At 37.0% G+C, this 18,303-nt stretch overlaps 1 protein-coding gene across 1 annotated transcript in view; it reads right to left on the reverse strand.

Annotated features, from left to right (window-relative positions):
• Nucleotides 1-468: 468 nt before the first annotated feature.
• Nucleotides 469-18,303, reverse strand: part of HYCC1 (hyccin PI4KA lipid kinase complex subunit 1) — a 132,417-nt gene continuing 114,582 nt past the window's right edge. The window contains exon 13 of the transcript XR_008420660.1: nucleotides 469-509. The gene's annotated coding sequence lies outside the window, so the exon portion shown is untranslated. The remainder of the gene's footprint in view (nucleotides 510-18,303) is intronic.

Raw genomic sequence — 18,303 nt, forward strand, 5'->3', positions numbered from 1 at the left:
TTTTTTTTCCCTCACATAAACTTTTTTTTGCCCCTAACAGTGAGGCAAACAACCCTGAAAAGTTTTGGAAGCATCATTTCCATATTGCAAGTCCTCACATTGCATCGGATAAAATCCAGTCCTTGCTTCTTAGCTAGTCATTGTGATTTAGATCTTTCGTGCACACTGCTATTCTTCTAAACAGTAACATGCGGGAGACGGTGTAGGGCAAAGATATCACCAAACACCAGCAAGGTAGAGAGGCTGTTTTTATTGTTTTGATTTCCTTTAGGTTGTGCACTCTGTGATATCCAGCTAGAGGAGCTCTGTGGTTAATATTATATTTGAAATGAAAAAGATTCCAAGTTCTTCAAAATTTGCATTTGCAGAGGCTGTCTTCCTTAATTTTTATATTTTAAAGGCAATCTTCTGACAACTAAGATCATGCTTAAATCGGCTTTGCAAATTCCAGCAAGAAACTGGGTCCACATCACTTGAGACTCTATTCTGTCGGCTTCCCTTGCTTCCCCCTGGTGAAAAAAATAAACCATTCTATTTATTTATTTATTTTAATTTTCTGTATTTACTTTGAGAGAGAGGGAGGGAGAGAGAGCTCAAGCAGGAGAGGAGCAGAGAAAGAGGGAGAGAGAGAGACTCCTGAGCCAGCGCAGAGCCCGACACAGGTTTCAAACCCACAAACTGTGAGATCACGACCTGAGCTGAAACCAAGAGTCAGACACTTAACTGACTAAGCCCACCCAGGCATCCCAAGATAAACCGTTTTAATATTTTATATAATTAAAAAAAAATTAAGTATTCAATATAGAGCTAGCTAGGCTCCCTAGGGATTATGGTATGGAAGGAGAAAGGGACAAAAAGATACAATGCCAAGAACTGAAAGGGGAAAATTCATAAATTGAATATAACTCTAAAGCAATAGAACAAAGCAAAGATAAATGGGCAGACTGCAATTCTGGTTTTGTTATTTTTTAACTAAGCCTGAATTAATTTGTTCAAAATGACTCCTACAGAGCTATTTTAAGGGCACACAGCTCCCAGTTGCAATAACTCCTTTAATATAACAATTAAGGACCAAGGCTGAAGCATACAGCTATCTAACAAAGTGCACAGCCCAGAAAGAGAAATGGGCTTTAGTTCTAGTTTATCTGCAGACTCCTGACTTGAAGTCTGTGAAAGTGTCTTCACTTTAGTTTTGCCTTTTGTACAAGTCTCTCTTGTTGAATGGACTCAATTAATCAATCAATCAATCAATAAATAAGGAGTTCCTCTGGACATCCCTTGGAGAGAGGAGAAGAAAGGCCTTGTTCTGTTCCTATCTCCCATCCTAAGCTTCTCTGCCATCTGTAGTTTTTTTTCTTCCTGAAGAAGAGTCTTCTCTGACATTCTTGGGAGTTCACAGGGCAAATCTACCCCTTATTGGCTCCGAATATGTGGCAATAAACTTGACTTCTCTAAGCCACATGTATTCAACAAATATTGAGTTACTATATGCCAAGCAATTTTCTAAAGGGTGAGCAAGACAAAACCCCCACCTACCAAATTCCCATTCTTATGAAAGGAGGAACAATGAGCAGATAGATAAAGAAGCAGTCTTTATAACGTCAAGTGACACCAAAAGCTGTGAAGAAAAGTAAAACAGGATGATGGGAAGAGAGTGAAGAAGGGAGGCAATTTTAGAGGAAGCCTTCAGGAAAGGGCTCTCTCGGGTGTCAGGTTGGGTCAAAGGCTAAATACATGAAAGGACTGTGTCCTATCTTGGGGAAAGAACATCAGACAGGAACAAGCTTTGAAGTAGGGCAAGGAGCTGTTGTGGCTGCAGAGAGGTCCATGTGAATCAGAGGATGAAGACAGGGAGGGGTGTGGGGCAGCGTATGTGTGCCCCATGGGCCATGGTGGAACTTCAGATTTCATCCAGTGACAGGAAGTAATTGGAGAGTCTTAACAAAGGAGTATTATGATCTGATTTCATGTGATAAAAATGGCTCAGATTGATTTTGTGGAGAATGGACTACATGGGAGTAACCATGGAAGTAGAAAGACCAGAAAGGAAGTTATAGTAATGGCTACAGCAAGGGATGATGGTAGCTCACTCTTCTATAACATGAGGACAATTGTAGCAACAACCACATGGTGCCGTTGGGAGACTGAAATCAGATAATATATGTAAGTGGCTTACCACAGCACCTATTACATAGCAATAACTCGATGTTAGCATTATTGTTGTTATCATCATGATTATTTTGGGGGTGATTCTTCTAACCCAGTTGGTAGCTTCATTTCTAAACTTTGGCACTCCTTTTGCTTAAAGGATTTCAAATACTCCTTTATTCCCTCTAATCATGTCCTCCTGTGTCCTAGAGCAGTCTTGCAAACAAGAGGGTATATGTGTTGGGTCAAAGATGTTCAAAATGCTTTATCAAGGCTGTTTTTATTCATTGTGGTTGTCAGTCCTGCCATTTATGATGACAGAGAAGCAGCCTGGGGGAGAGCTCTGGAACAGTGTTGCTTCCCAGGGGGCATCGGCAACGTGGAGGCCATATCTGGATGTCATAATGACAGGGGGACAGTGCTGGCACTTAGTGGGTGAGGTCCAACAAAGCTAAGTAACAGAACCCTACACAATAAATGATTTCCTACCCAAATGGCCCATGCAGTCCCTCTAGGAAACACCAAGGTGGCAGGAGAGTATCCATCCAAACTGTATGCAGCCCAGCTCCAGGAAGATTGTGCAAAGGCAGGGGAGAGGGGCCAGAGGATGCTGGGGTAGAGGACAGAGTATTGCATTGAAGAGCCAATTCCGGTTTCAACCTGAACAATTCAAGTCATGTGAATTGAAATTTTTCATTCATTGTTGGACCTCAGCTTCCTTATCCATAAAGTTGGAGAATTCCTTGGAACGTTAAGGAAATTCAATAAGATTACGCCTGTGTAAGCATTTATTAAATTGTAAACCATCATGAGGCTCAACAACCTGTCTCTCTGCACGCATAAGTTGTTAATGAGATAGAAAATACAGTCTCTGCCCTAGATAATTTATAATTCAATCATCATTGATGAAGAGCTGTAAGCTTCCATTAGAGAAGAAAGTAGGAAATGTGTTTTCAAAATCACAGGCCTGGTTTTCACAAGCGAAACATTTTATATTTCATTAAACTTTACAAATGCCAATGCTTTTGTCCCCCCATTTAAGCTTATTTACTTATTTAAGCTTATTTACTGTTACTTACAAGTAACACTGTTTATAACACCTACCTTCTTTTAAAAATGGGAAAGGAAACCACCCACTGGCACAAATTAAGCTTTTTTCCTGCTTTGTTTTTGTTTTAACTATGACTGTCTCCTATATAACAAAATAATCTCATTGGAAGAAATTCTGATCCACTAGGATAAATTTGATCTTTTATCAAAATTTATTTTTATAGTCAGAAAATAGCTGTTTATATGCATCCATTCATCGTTCACTCACTCATTAATAGATTATAATTATTGTCTGCCATAGGCCAGTTTTGTGCACACTTTGTTCCAAAAAAAAATTTTTTTTAATGTTTATTTATTTTTGAGAGAGATACAGACAGAATGCGAGTGGGGAAGGAGCAGAGAGAGAGGGAGACACAGAATCCGAAGCAGGCTCCAGGCTCCAAGATGTCAGCACAGAGCCCAACGTGGGCTCGGGCTCGAACTCAGGAGTTGTGAGATCATGATCTGAGCCGAAGTCAGAAGCTCAACCGACTGAGCCACCCAGGCGCCCCTGGGCACACTTTGTTCTAAATGCCACTCCTAACCCAAACAAACAACACTGGGAACAGGAAGTATAGTGCCAACAAATACTAAAAGCTAGAGTTTGTATAGTACTTTGAAGAGGATAGCTTTCCTTAGTAAAACAATTATTAATAACAAAAATTAACAAAAAAAGAATTGTGTTAAAATGTACTGAGATTAAACATTTGGCAAATCAGGTATATTATATAAGATTAATCACTGTGCCAGGTGCTGACTCTTGTTTATCCTATATTCACTCCCCTTCGTTCCTGCTAGAAAACACCAGTTTATTCAGGTAGCAGGTAGAGACCCCTCAATTTCAGTGTAGATGGATTGCCCTTCAGAATATGAATTTTAATTTGTCTAATCTAGTCACTACCCGTGGACAATGATTGCTTATAAATGGGCAGAGATGAAAACCAGTTTTAGTCAATGAGATATAAATAGACATCTGAAGTGGGTTTCCAGGATAGCTTTTGATCCACTGTATTAAAACAAACTCTGATTAGGGATGTATATTTTAATTCCAAGAGCAACAACTAAAAATAGTAATAACATAAAGGAGTACAGCCTAAATGGAAGCAGATAAATTAAAATGGAATACTAAGAAAAATTTTTAAAAAGCAAAAATCTGAGAACAGAAGAACAAAAAAACAGGCTACAAATGATGAGATGACAAAATGATAGATCTAACTCTAACCATGTCAATAATTACATCAGGTTTATGATCTAAACACATCATATAAAAGGTAAAGATTGGCAGAGTGAATAAAAAAGCAAGACTCAACTATATGCTCCCTACAAAAGGCACACTTTAAACAAAAAGCTATAAAGAGGTTTAAAAGAAAATAGAATTTTTAGGGGCACTTGGGTGGCTCAGTTGGTTAAGCATCCGACTTCAGCTCAGGTCATGATCTCACAGTTCGTGAGTTCAAGCCCCGCATCAGGCTCTGTGCTGACAGCTCAGAGCCTGGAGCCTGCTTCGGATTCTGTGTCTCCCTCTCTCTCTGCCCCTCCCCTGGTAATGCTCTGTCTCTCTCTGTCTCAAAAATAAATAAAAACATTAAAAAAAAAAAAAGAAAATAGAATTTTTTAAAAATGTGAATGAATTCTAAAATAATGTTTAAGCAACCCAGGCTAAGTAAAAAAAATAAATATAAATAAAAACAGAAGAAACTGATAGAAAACAAATAGAATGGCAGACTTAAGCCACAACATATCAATAATTACAGTAAATGTAAATGGTGTAACACATACCAATTAGAAGACAAAGATTGGGGGGCAACTGGGTGGCTCAGTCAGTTAAGTGTCCAACTTTGCATCAGGTCATGATCTCATGGTTTGTGGGTTCAAGCTCCACGTTGGGCTCTGTGCTGACAGCTCAGAGCCTGGAGCATGCTTTGGATTCTGTGTCTCCCTTGCTCTCTGCCCTTCCCCTGCTCATGCTCTGTCTTTCTCTCCCTCCCTCCCTCCCTCCCTCTTTCTCTCTCTCTCTCTCTAAGATAAATAAACATTAAAAGAAGAAGAAGAAGAAGAAGAAGAAGAAGAAGAAGAAGAAGACAAAGATTGGCAGAGTGAATTAAAAAACATGATCCATCTATATGCTGTCTACAGTGGGTGCAGAGCATTGGATAAAGGCCAGAAATTCTGTTAAACACCCTACAATGTACAGGATAGCTCTTGCCTCTCCCACAAAGAATTATTGGAGCCAAAATTCAATAGAGCTGAGGTTGAGAAGCTCTGAGCTACAGTAATCAAGACAGTTTGTTATTGGCAAAGATGTAGTCATATAGACCAATGCAACAGAATACAGTCCATAAAGAGAATAATACATATATGGTCAGCTGTTTTTTTGAGTGCCAAAGTAAGTAAATGGGAAAAGGAAAATCTTGGGATTCCTGGGTGGCTCCTTTGGGTGAGTGTCCGAGTCTTGATTTCAGCTCAGGTCATGATCACAGGGTCATGGGATCAAGACCCACATCCAGCTCCACACTCAGCGTGGAGCCCGCTTAAGATTTTCTGTCTCTCTCTTCCTCTGCTCCTCTTCCCCACTTGCACTCTCTCTCTCATTCAAATTAAAAAAAAAAAAAAAAAAGGAAAGGAAAGGAAAGGAAAGAAAAATCTTTTCAACAAATGGTGCTGGAATAGTTGTGTATCTATATGGGGAGAAATAAACATGGACCCTTTCTTCAAATCACACACAAAATCAAGTCAAACTTAAATGTGTAACCTAAATCTATAAAACTTCTGGAAGGAAACAAAGGAATAAATCTTTTTTACCTAGGGATAAACAGTGTTTCTTAGATAGGAATACTAAAACATGGATCATAAAGGGAAAAGTAATAAATTGTACTTCAACAACCAAAGAAGATGTATCAATGGCCATTAAGTGCATAAAAAGATCCTCAATATCATTAGTCATTAGGGAAATGCAAATCAAAACCATAGTAAGATACCACTTCATATATACTAGCATGGCTAGAATTTTAAAAAAACAGACAATAACAAGTGTTGTTAAGAAGGTGAAGTAATTGCAACTCTTCTAACTACTGGAGGGTGTGTAAAATGGTGCATTCATTGTAGAAGAGCTTGTTGATTTCTCAAAAGGTTAATCATAAAGTTACCATACAACCCAGCAACAGCACTCAGCTATGGCCTAAATGTTTGTGTATCGCCCCCCCCCCCCCCCAATTCATATGTTGAAATCTTAATGCCTGATGTGATGGTATTAGGAGGTGGGACCTTTGGAAGGTGGTTAGGTCATAAAGGTGAAGCCCTCAGGAATAGTATTAGTGTTCTTATAAAAGAAATGCCACAGAATTCCCCATCCCCTTCCACCATGGGAAGACACAATGAGAAGTCTGCAACCCTGAAGAAGTCCCTCGCCTAACATGCTGGCATCCTGATCTCAGACGTCCAGCCACCAGGACTATGAGAAAAAAATTTCTATTGTTTGTCTCAATCAGTGGTATTTTCTTATAGCAGCCCCAACAGACTAAGACACATTCCTAGGCATATACCCAAGAGAAATGAAAACATATATCCACATAATAGCTTGTATACAAATATCCATATCAGCTTTATGTGTAATATTCAAAAACTAGAAACAACCCAAATGTCCACTGACAGCTGAATGGATAAAAAAATTGTGATATATCCATACACTGGAATACAATTTAGCTATCTTACCTACAAAAAGGATAAACTATGATTCCCACCATAAAATAGATGAATCCCAAAACAATTATGCTGAATTAAAGATGCCAGGAAAAGTATGCATTTTATGATTCCATTTATATAATTCTAGAAAATAGAAACTTATCTTTAGTGACAGAAAGTAGATCAGTGATTGATTCTTGATGCAATTGGACAAAGGGATATATTTTTTTAAGATTTTTTTTTTTAATTTTTAAGTAATCTCTACATCCAACATGGAGTTTGAATTTACAACCCCAAGATTAAGAGTCACATGCTCTACTGACTGAGCCAGCCAGACACCCCAGAAGGAATACATTTTAAAAAGGCACAAGAAAACTCATCTAGTTTTCCTTTGAGGAAAAAAAAAGTGTAGCAGCAATATTTAAGCTTTTGTAGAAATTAAATAATCTGAATGCAAAGGAATTGATTAAAATAAAATGTGGTTTGGCTAAGGTTCCTTTTTAAAAAAAATTTTAAGTTTATTTATTTATTTTGAGAGAGAAAGAAAGCAAACTAGGGAAGGACAGAGAGAGAGAGGGAGAGAGAGAATCCCAAGCAGGTTTTGCACTGTGAGCGCAGAACCTGATGTGGGTTTCAAACTCATGAACCGTGAGATCATGATCCGAGCCGAAATCAAAAGTTGAACACTTAACCAACTGAGCCACCCAGGCGCACCTGGCTAAGCTTCCTTTTAAAAAAGGTAAATATTTCACACCCCTATGTTTACTGCAGCATTATTTACAATAGCCAAGATGAAACAACCTATGGGTCCATCAATAGATAAATGGATAAAGAAGATGTAATGTATATAAACAGTGGAATATTACTCAGCCATAAAAAGGCTAAGATCTGGCCATTTGGAACATGGATGGACCTAGAGACTATTATGCTAAGTGAAATAAACCAGACAGAGAAAGGTAAATACCATATGATTTCATTATATGCAGAAGCTAAAAAAAACAAAAACAGCAGAAACAGACCTGTAAATACAGAAAACAAACTGATGGTTGCCAGAGGGGAGGAGGAGGAAGGATGGGCAAAATGGGTGAAGGAGAGTGTGAGATACAGGCTTCCAGTAATGGAATAAGTCAGAGGGATAAACGGTACAATGTAGGGAATATAGTCAACGGTATTGTAATAGCATTGTATGGCAACAGATGGTAGCTACACTTGTGATGAACATAGCATAATGTATAGACTTGTTGGTTCACTATGTTAAACACCTGTAACTAATGTGACCTTGTGTATCAACTTCATGTGTGTCATACTTCCATGAAAAAAAAGATAAATATCTAGATTCAAAAGAAATCCAATAAATCTGATGCTTTCAAAGGGCATCTTAAAAACCAAAATACATACAGGAAGTAAAAACTAGGATGATCTAAATTGAAGATGAAGAAAATTGAATTTTTTTGATACAAGAAAAGTAGGGATTACTATCATGATAGTGAATAGGGTAGATTTCTTACCAAAAGAATTATGAAGTAAACAAGCTCCTTATATAATTATATAAGGTATATTAAAAAGAGTTGAGGGAGGGAGGCAGAAAATAGAGGCAAACCAAGAAACAGACTCTTAATTATAGAGAACAAACTGATGGTCGCTGGAGGGGAGGTGGAGGGGGGTGGGTCAAATAGGTGATAGGGATTAAGGAGGGCACTTGTGATGGGCACTTGTGAGGGTATTGTATGGAAGTGATGAGTCACTAAATTCCACACCTGAAACTAATATTACACTATATGTTAACTAACTAGAATTTAAATAAAAACTGGAAAAAATAAAATAAAAAGAGAAAACCTAACAATACTGATATTACATATCTCAAACAATATAGTAACAAAATACATAAACTAGAAAGTGCCTGAAGTGCAAAAAGAAATAGGAATAAAAATATACTTAAAAGACTCAATACTCCATTATGAGAAAAAATATGACAAGACAAAACACATAGACAAATGTTTTCTTAAAAACAGAAAGTTGAATAAAATAATACATTAGGTAGTAATAGTCCAATTCACTTTAAAAAACCTTAATGATAAGGCAAGAAAACATATTTTTTCCAAGCTATTGTAGGCTTTTCCACAAAAAGTAACCATATTTGGGAAACAATGATATAACTAGGAAATGCACAAAGGCAGAAATCTGCAAACCACATACTCAAATCACAACAAAATGATACACAACAACAGTAGAAGTTAAAAGTGTTCAAATAGAAGGGGTGCCTGGCTGGCTCAGTTGGTGGAGCATGTGACTCTTGATCTTGGGGTTGTGAGTTCAAGCCCCATACTGGGTATGGAGATTACTTAAAAATAAAATCTTCTTAAAAAGTGTCCAAATAGAAGTATATTTCTATACGCTTTCCTAACGTTTAGCTAAATTACAGAATAACAGGATATACAAATGCATTATGTCAAAATTTATGGACTATTGCAAAAGCAGAACATTATGGAAAATTGTATTGCTCTAGAGGCTTCCAGAACTAAGAAACAAAAAGAAACATCAACTGGGTTTCTACTTTAGTTTGAAAACAAAACAAAACTAAACTAAACTAAATAGCAAGCCAAGAGAAAGTAGGAAAAGGGAAATAATAAAACTAAGAATAAACATATTTTGAGGAGAGATAAAATTAATAATACCAATAGCTGATTCTGCCAAAAATTTTAATAAAAACCCTATTAACTCAAATAATGAAAAAAGAAAAAGAAAATCGAATCAATGAAACTAACTTCTGCATTATTAAATATTTGTTGAAGAACAAATTAATGAGAGAAAACAGCAAATACAAAAGAGAGTTAAAATAGGAGAAATATAATTTAAATGGGCAATATACATAAAGTGAACATAAATAATAATTGTTGATTCTAGGAATCAACATTTCTGAATCAATCAACTTCTTCTCATAAGAATTTAATAATATCATTAAAGAAAATTTGCCAAAAAGGAAAAATTACTGTAATCTCCTAAGTCTTTACTTTGTATAATTCTTTCTAACCTTTTCCAAAATGCAGATATATTTTTTACACAGCATTATGTATTCTGGCTTTTCACATAGGATACCAAATATGTTTAATTTCTACATGTTATTTGATAAAAATGAAATACATAAGTTATGAAAGTCTTCTTTAACCTGATTATTTCACCATCTAATAGAAGGGACTTACTTACAAGAAAACGCAAAACTCTAATAGAGGGAGGGCAGATAAATTTATGAAGACGTATGACTTTTTCCTATCTAAGAAGTCTAAGTAGAATATTAACATGTTAGATTAAATTTAAGTTAGATTAAATTAAATACCAGTTACAGTCTCCAGCCCATTCTCTTGACAAATTAATAGTGAAATTTATCTAGAAAGAATAGTGAACAAGACTATCATATGGTGCCATTATTTGATGATGATGATGATTAATAATCATAGTAGTAGTGGTAATAGCAATATTATCATCATAATCTTAAGGCTGGCATCCTTTTTTTCCAGAAAGACATTGGTACTCACTGACTCAGATCAGTTAATGTTTCCATCTCCACAGTCTCCTTAGTAAAGAAGAGAAAATTCGCATACCACTGAAAACAAAGAGGAAGTGTAGGGCAGAAATAATTCAAGAAGAGGGATAAGAAATTTTTTAATACATCAAAATTTGATGTACTAACTCTGAAAATAATTCCAAGTAGTCTAGCATTAAACATTGAACATTATTTTTAAATCTAGAAGGGAAAATGGACTGATGTATTTATTTACGCTATGGAAGAACATGACAAAATGGGAGTCCATTTTCAGATATACCTAAAATATATAACTTTTGTAAAAATATAGAATATTAAAAGAAAGTCAGTCAAAGAGAGAAACGTGTAATACAATATTGATAAAGGTTTACTATCCAAATTATTGAGCAAAAATCTCAAATGTATAAGATCAGTACGTTACTCTACCTGATTTACAGTCAACATGGACAAACCATTTACACATGCAGACTTGCAGACATCAGCTTACCAAAATGAAAAATGCAGTCTTGCTGGGTTTCTTTAATAAGGAAATGGACATTTGAGGGCACAATTACATATCTATTAAATATTAAAAGTAAATTAAAGCTTAAGATTGGAAGCACTTGTTGGTAAAAGGGGGGTTGGAGGGCAGAGGAGGAATGCATAGTTGCTAACACATAGATGTAATGGATAATTTGCAGCAATGCAATTTTTTTAGTTTTCATAAAATCTACCCTAGCAATAAACCATAAAAGAGCTAATATCCTTAAGCTGGTAATTCCATTTAGGGGACTATGCAGGTAATCATTTGAACTAGTGTATTCACAAAGTATTGATATAACCCTGGACAAGTCATTTAACTCTCAGTGTTCACTATACATGATGTGTTGGTCTAAAGCGATGTTTCTCAACGTTTAGTCTGCAAGTCAATTACCCGGCCAAGGCTGGTCCAAGCTCCCACCAAAGAACAAGGGTGTCTAAGAGAAGTGAGGAAAATTCCCTCATCTCCTTACTCGCTTTAGTAGGTAAGACATGCCTGGGTTTGTAAAAAATAAACTCTTATTATGATGAAATAAAGGTAAAACGTAACAAGAGTATCACCACCTGGTGACATCTAGGCAGAGACTGAGGCTAGTTCATTACCTTAGTCTCTCCAGGTGACCTCAATACAGAAACCCTCCACCCTTCTGTCTAAATCCTTGAATCTAGATCTGTTAGGAGAGTTAACTGAAAACACTTACTGAGGGCTTTCTAGGTGTCAGATACTCCATTGAAACAAATACTTTCCTGAGGCTTGTCTAAACAAATCATCATGAGGAAGTAATTGTGTGCATAAAATATTTTGAAGGAGACATAGGTAGAATGAGAGTGGCATGCTTATGAAAATGGAGATTGCTGTGTTCCATCCCCAACCCCTCTCACCTGCTGAACCAGAATCTCTGTGGATGAAGTTGGGAAATCTGCCCAGAAGATTCTTACACAGGAAGTTTGAGGGCCAGCTTTAAAATAAAAATTGGACTTAAAGGAGCTTTAAGACCTTTCTTGCTCCCAAATTTTCTGAGTCTAAAATTTTGTTTTTAACAATTTATAACTTAGAAATAGCTTAAGATGAGGGGTGCCCAGGTGGCACAGTTGGTTGAGCTTCCAACTCTTGATTTCAGCTCAGGTCATGATCCCAGGGTTGTGGGATCAAGTCCTACATAATGCTCCATGGTGAGCATGGAGACTGCTTAAGATTCTCTTTCACTCTCTCTCTTTCTGTCTCCCTCTGCCCCTCTCCCCTGCTTACACTCAATCTCAAATAAAAAAATAAGGGGCACCTGGGTGGCTCAGTCAGTTAAGTGTCCGACTCTTGATCTCAGCTCAGGTCATAATCTCACATTTCATGAGTTTGAGCCCCACATCAAGCTCTGTGCTGACAGTGCGGGTCCTGCTTGGGATTTTCTCTTTCCCTCTCTCTCTGTTCCTCCCCTGCTTGTACTCTCGCTCTCAAAATAAATAAATAAACTTTAAAAAATTAAATAAATAAATAAAATAAATAGCTTAAGATGAAAAATGAGGAAATGAGTAAGACGTATTTCTGTACAATGGAGTAGCACAAAGATCCATTTGACACATTTTTTTGGAGGATTTGGTGCTTTTCATTCTATCACATAACAAAAGCTTTGATGCCCATTGCTGTAGCTCTTTGATGTTTATTTCTGAGAGAGAGAGAAAGAGAGAACGTGAGCAGGGGAGAGGCAGGGAGAGAGGGGAACACAGAATCCAGGGCAGGCACCAGGCTCTGAGCTGTCAGTACTGAGCCTGACACAGGGCTCAAACCCATGAACCATGAGATCATGACCTGAGCCAAAGTGAGACACTTAACCGACTGAGCCACCCAGGCACCCCTTTAAGTTTATTTTTTTGTTTTGAGACAGAGTGAGAGAGAGAAAGAGAGAGAACCAGCAGGGAGGGGCAGAGAGAGGGGAATAGAGAATCCGAAGTGGGCTCTGTCTGACAGCAGAGATCCCAATGTGGGGCTCAAACTCACCAACCACGAGACCATGATCTGAGCTGAAGTCAGACACTTAGATCGAGCCACATAGGTGCCCCATTGCTGTAACTTTTTGCTATAAATTCCCTTTATGCTCAATTTAAGCAGCTTTCCTTGTTTAGATATTCTGTCATGGCACTGTTGTAAAACACATACCCCAATCCTCTAGCAGAGATACAACTTGGCTCTTCTTTTGCTTGTGATTTTGGTTTTATTATATCTCTATTGTGGTCTTCCTGACACTATATTGAGGGAAGTAATGATAAAAAAAAGCTGATTAATTCCATGCATGTCTTTCATCTATGTCATGTGTTAATGGCATTTATCCCTTCTTCATTTGTCACCTCATCAGTAATTCTCTAACCTGCCACTAGCCACCTTTACACTCGTGAATACACAACGCACTCCCACCAGCATGGAAATCTTCACACTTTGTGTAGTAAAGAATTAACCTTGCCCAGAAAAAGGTCTGGCCTTTGCCCTGAGCTCCTGGAAGGTGATCTCTAATCCCTTGAAATGCCCTGCCTAATAAGCGTCTTTGTCTACCTGGGTGCCTTGGACCACACTGGATAGTCTCAGAATGTGATTAAGAGCCGAGGCTTCAGCCCCACTGACTTCCAGAGGGACTGTGTGCATGTCCAAGGAAGTGCCCTCCAAAGACTGATACCACACAGTGAGAGAAAACAGACCTTACTAAAACAAGCTAGCTAATTCTCATACACACACCAATCTCTACCACCACCACCAAAAATAAATAAGAACAAAAATAGGCCCCGGAGGGAGAGGAGGGAAATCAGAATCCATAGCCACAAAATATTACCCAAAATGTCCAGTTTTCAGAAAACACATTGAGATATGCATGCAAAGAAAGAGGAAAGTACAGACTACACACGGGAACAAAAGAAACTGACTAAGAGGGATGAGATGTCAGATTAACAGACAAAGACTTCAAAGTACCTCTTATAAATATATTCCAAGGACTCAAGGAAATGATGTATAAAGAAGTAAAGGAATTTATGATGACAATATCCCATCAAATACAGAATATCAATAAAGAGATAGAAATTATGAAAAAAAACCAGAAATTTTGGAATTAAAAAGTGGAATAACCGAAATGAAGAGTCATTAGAGGGTCACCTGGGTGGCTCAGTCAGTTAAGCATACGGACTCTTGATTTTGGCTCAGGCCATGATTTCATGGTTCGTGAGACTGAGCCCTGAGTCAGGCTCTGCACTGACAGTGCGGAGCCTGCTTGGGATTCTCTCCCTCCCTTTCTCTCTGCCCCTCCCCAGCTCACACATGCACGGGTACTCTCTCTTTCTCTCAAAATTAATAATGTTTTTAAAAAAGAGCCATTAGAGAAACTCAGTGATAGATTTGAATCGGCAAAACAAAGAAACAGTACACTTGAAGATAGATTGATAGAGATTGTACAGAGGAACAGAGAGAAAAATAGCATGAAAAAAAGAGTCTCAGAATAAGTATGAGACACCTTTAAGTACACTTTCAAGTAATGAGAGTACTAAGGAGAGAAATAAGTAAAAGGAGAAAAAAATCGAAGACATAATGGCTAAAATGTACTAAATATGTTGAAAAAATATTAATCTACATATCCAAAACTCAATAAACTCCAAGTAGGATAAATACAGAGATATAATCTGGCATACACATATTCTTGCCTTCTTTGTCCGAGATTAATTGACCATATAATTATGGGTTTATTTCTGGGATTTCTATTCAGTTCCATTGATCTATATGTCTATTTGATGTCAGTACTATACTGTTTTGATTACTATCACTTTGCGGTATAACTTGAAATCTGGCATTGTGTACTTCCAACTTTATTTTTCTTTTTCAAGTTCACTCTGGCTATTCAGGGTCTTTTGTAGTTCCACACAAATTTTAGGATTATTTGTTCTAGTTTTGTGAAAAAATGCTATTGGTATTTTATTAGGGATTGTATTACATCTGTAGATTGCTTGGGCAGCATGGACATTTTAACAATATTTGTCCTCCCGATCTAAGAGCTTGGGGTATCTTTCCATTTCTTTGTGTTGTCTTCAATTTCTTTCATCAGTGTTTTATTGTTTTCAGAGTGCAGGTCTTTTACCTCCTTGGTTAAGTTTATTCCTAGGTATTTTATTATTTTTGGTGCAATTGTAAATGGGATTGTTTTCTTCATTTCTCTTTCTGCTGCTTCATTATTAATGTATAGAAATGCAACAGAGTTCTGTACGTTGATTCTGTATCCTGCGACCTTACTGAATTCATTTGTCACTTGTAGTAGTTTTTCGGTGGAGTCTTTAGGGTTTTCTATATATAGAATCATGTCATCTGCAAATAGTGAAAGTTGTACTTCTTCCTTACCACTTTAGGTGCTTTTATTTCTTTTTGTTTTCTGATTGCTGTAGCTAAAACTTCCAGGACTATGTTGAATAAAAGTGGTGAGAATGGACTTCCTTCTCTTGTTTCTGACCTCAGGGGAAAAGTTCTCAGTTTTTCCCCATTGCCTGTGATGTTTGCTGTGGGTAATCTAATAGCTATGTTTTGGTTAAGGAGATTATAAAGAAGGCATTACACTGCTTTCTGGCCCTGCTGAAAGTATCTAGTTAATGCGTATTTAAGGGTTGGGTCCTGCCTGTGCTCAAAAATTCCTTAGACCATCTTATCTATGGAATATCTTATCTTGTTCACCCTACTTTCGGCATCTGCTCTTTTGTACTCTTGGGAATGCCTTGTTTTTTGCATGCTTTCTATAGTTCTTACTGGCACGGACATATTGCACAATGTTTACCCTATAATGTATGACTAATAAATACAAGAGCTTGAATGCAACTCAGAGAGTCTTCCCTTAGCCTCCCTCTCACCTCTCTTGACTTGCATGGAGTCTTGAGTAATCCTTTCTGCCGTCCTTGGCTTTGCTGGACAATGTTGAAAGCTGAACCCACAATTGGTGACCCCAATGTGATAAGTCAAACCCACAGTTGGGGACCCTGACATGGTCCTACAGTTCGCTGTGGGCTTTCCATATAAGGCCTTTATTGTGTTGAAATATGTTCCCTGTAAACCTACTTTGTTGAGGGTTTCATCATGAATGGATGTTGTACTTTCTCAAATGCTTTTTATGCATCTATCCAAGTGATCATATGATTTTTGTCCTTTCTCTTATTACTGTGGTGTATCACATTGATTTGCAAATCTTGAACCACACTTGCAAACCAGGAATAAATCCTACGTGATCATGGTGAGTGATTTTTTAAATGTATTGTTGGATTCAGTTTGCTAATATTTTGTTGAGGATTTTTGCATCTATGTTCATCGGAGATATTGCCTGTAGTTCTCTTTTTTTGTGGTGTTTTTATCTGGTTTTGGTATCAGTGTAATGTTGGCCTCAATGTAATGCTGGCCTCATAAAATGAATTTGGAAGTTTTCCTACTTCTATTTTTTGGAAAATTTTAAGAATAAGTATTAACTCTTCTTTAAATATTTGGTAGAATTCCCCTGTGAAGCCATCTAGTCCAGGACTTTGGTTTGTTGGGAGTTTTGGGGGTTTTTTTTAAGTTTTTTTAAAAATTTATTTTATTTTGAGAAAGAATGAGAGAGAACAAGTGGAGGAGGGGCAGAGAGAGAGGGGGACAGAGGATCCAAAGTGGGCTCTGTGCTGACAGCTGAGAGCCTGATGCATGACTTGAACTCAAGAACCATAAGATCATGACCTGAGCTGAAGTCAGACACTTAACAGACTGACCCACCCAGGCACCCTAATTCGTTGGGAGTTTTTTTATTACTGACTCAATTTCATTGCTGGTAATTAGTGTGTTCAAATTTTCTATTTCTTCCTGCTTCGGTTTTGGTAGGTTATATGGAATTTATCTAGGAATTTATCCATTTCTTCTAGATTGCCCAATTTGTTAGCATATCATTTGTCATAATATTCTCTAATAACCTTTTGTATTTCTGTGGTGTTGGTTGTTATTTCTCCCCTTTCATTTGTGATTTTGTTTGAGTGTTCTCTCTCTCTGTCTCTCTCTCTCCCTCTCTCCCTTTTTTAATGAGTCTGGCTGGAGGTTTATGAATTTTGTTGAGGTTTTCAAAGAATCAGTCCCTGGTTTCACTGATCTGTTCTATTGTTTTTTAGTTTCCATATCATTTATTTCTGTTCTAATCTTTATTTCCTTCCTTCTGCTGGTTTGGGGTTTTGTTTGTTGTTCTTTTTCTAGCTCCTTTAGGTGTAAGGTTAGGTTGTTTGAGAATTTTCTTGCTTCTTGAGGTAAGCCTGTATTACTATAAGCTTTCCTGTTAGAACCACTTTTGCTGCATCGCAAAGATTTTGGACACTTGTGTTCTCACTTCCATTAGTCTCCATGTATTTTTCTATTTCTTCTTTTATTTCTTGGTCGACCCATTTACTTAGTAGCATTTTATTTAACTTCCACGTGTTTGTGTTCTTTCCAGGTTTTTTTCTTGTGGTAGATTTCAAGTTCATAGCGTGGTCAGAAAAGATGCATGGTATGATTTCAATCTTTTTGAACTGTTGAGACTTGTTTTATGACCTAATATGTGATCTATTCTGGAGAATGTCCCATGTGCACTTGAAAATAATGTTTATTCTTCTGTTTTAGGATAGAATGTTCTGAATATATTTGTTGAATCCATCTGGTCTAGTGTGTCATTCAAAGTCACTGTTTCCGTATTGATTTTCTGTTTAGATTATTTGTCCATTAGTGTAAGTAGGATGTTACAGTCCCCTACTATTATTGTATTACTATCGATTATGTTTGCTATTAACTGTTTTATGTATTTGGGTACTTTCATGTCGGGGACATAAATATTTAAAATTGTTATATTTTCTTATTCATTTGTCCCCTTTGTTATAATAATATAATTATATATAATCCTTCTTTGTCTCTTGTTACAGTCTTTGTTTAAAAGTATTGCTACCCTGGCTTTCTTTTCACATCCATTTGCATGACAAATGTTTCCCCTCACTTTCAACCTGCATGTGTCTTTAGGTCTGAAGTGAGTCTCTTGTAGGCAGCATATAGATGGCTCTTTTTTTTTTTTTTTTAAATCAACGCCATCACCCTATATTTTTTGATTGGAGAATTTAGTCCATTTACATTCAAAGCAATTATTGATATGTATTTATTGACATTTTTATTTGTTTTGTGTTTGTTTTTGTGGATCTTATCTGTTCTTTTCTTCCCTTGCTCTCTTCTCTCACTGTAAATTGGCATTCTTTAGTGATATACTCGGATTTCTTCCTCTTTATTTTTTGCATATCTGTTACTGGTTTTTGTGGTTAACATTAGGTTTGTATATAGCATC

Source organism: Panthera pardus, unplaced genomic scaffold (genome assembly GCF_024362965.1).
Source record: "Panthera pardus isolate Hobbes unplaced genomic scaffold, ASM2436296v1 HiC_scaffold_8, whole genome shotgun sequence".
NCBI classification, from domain to species: domain Eukaryota; kingdom Metazoa; phylum Chordata; class Mammalia; order Carnivora; family Felidae; genus Panthera; species Panthera pardus.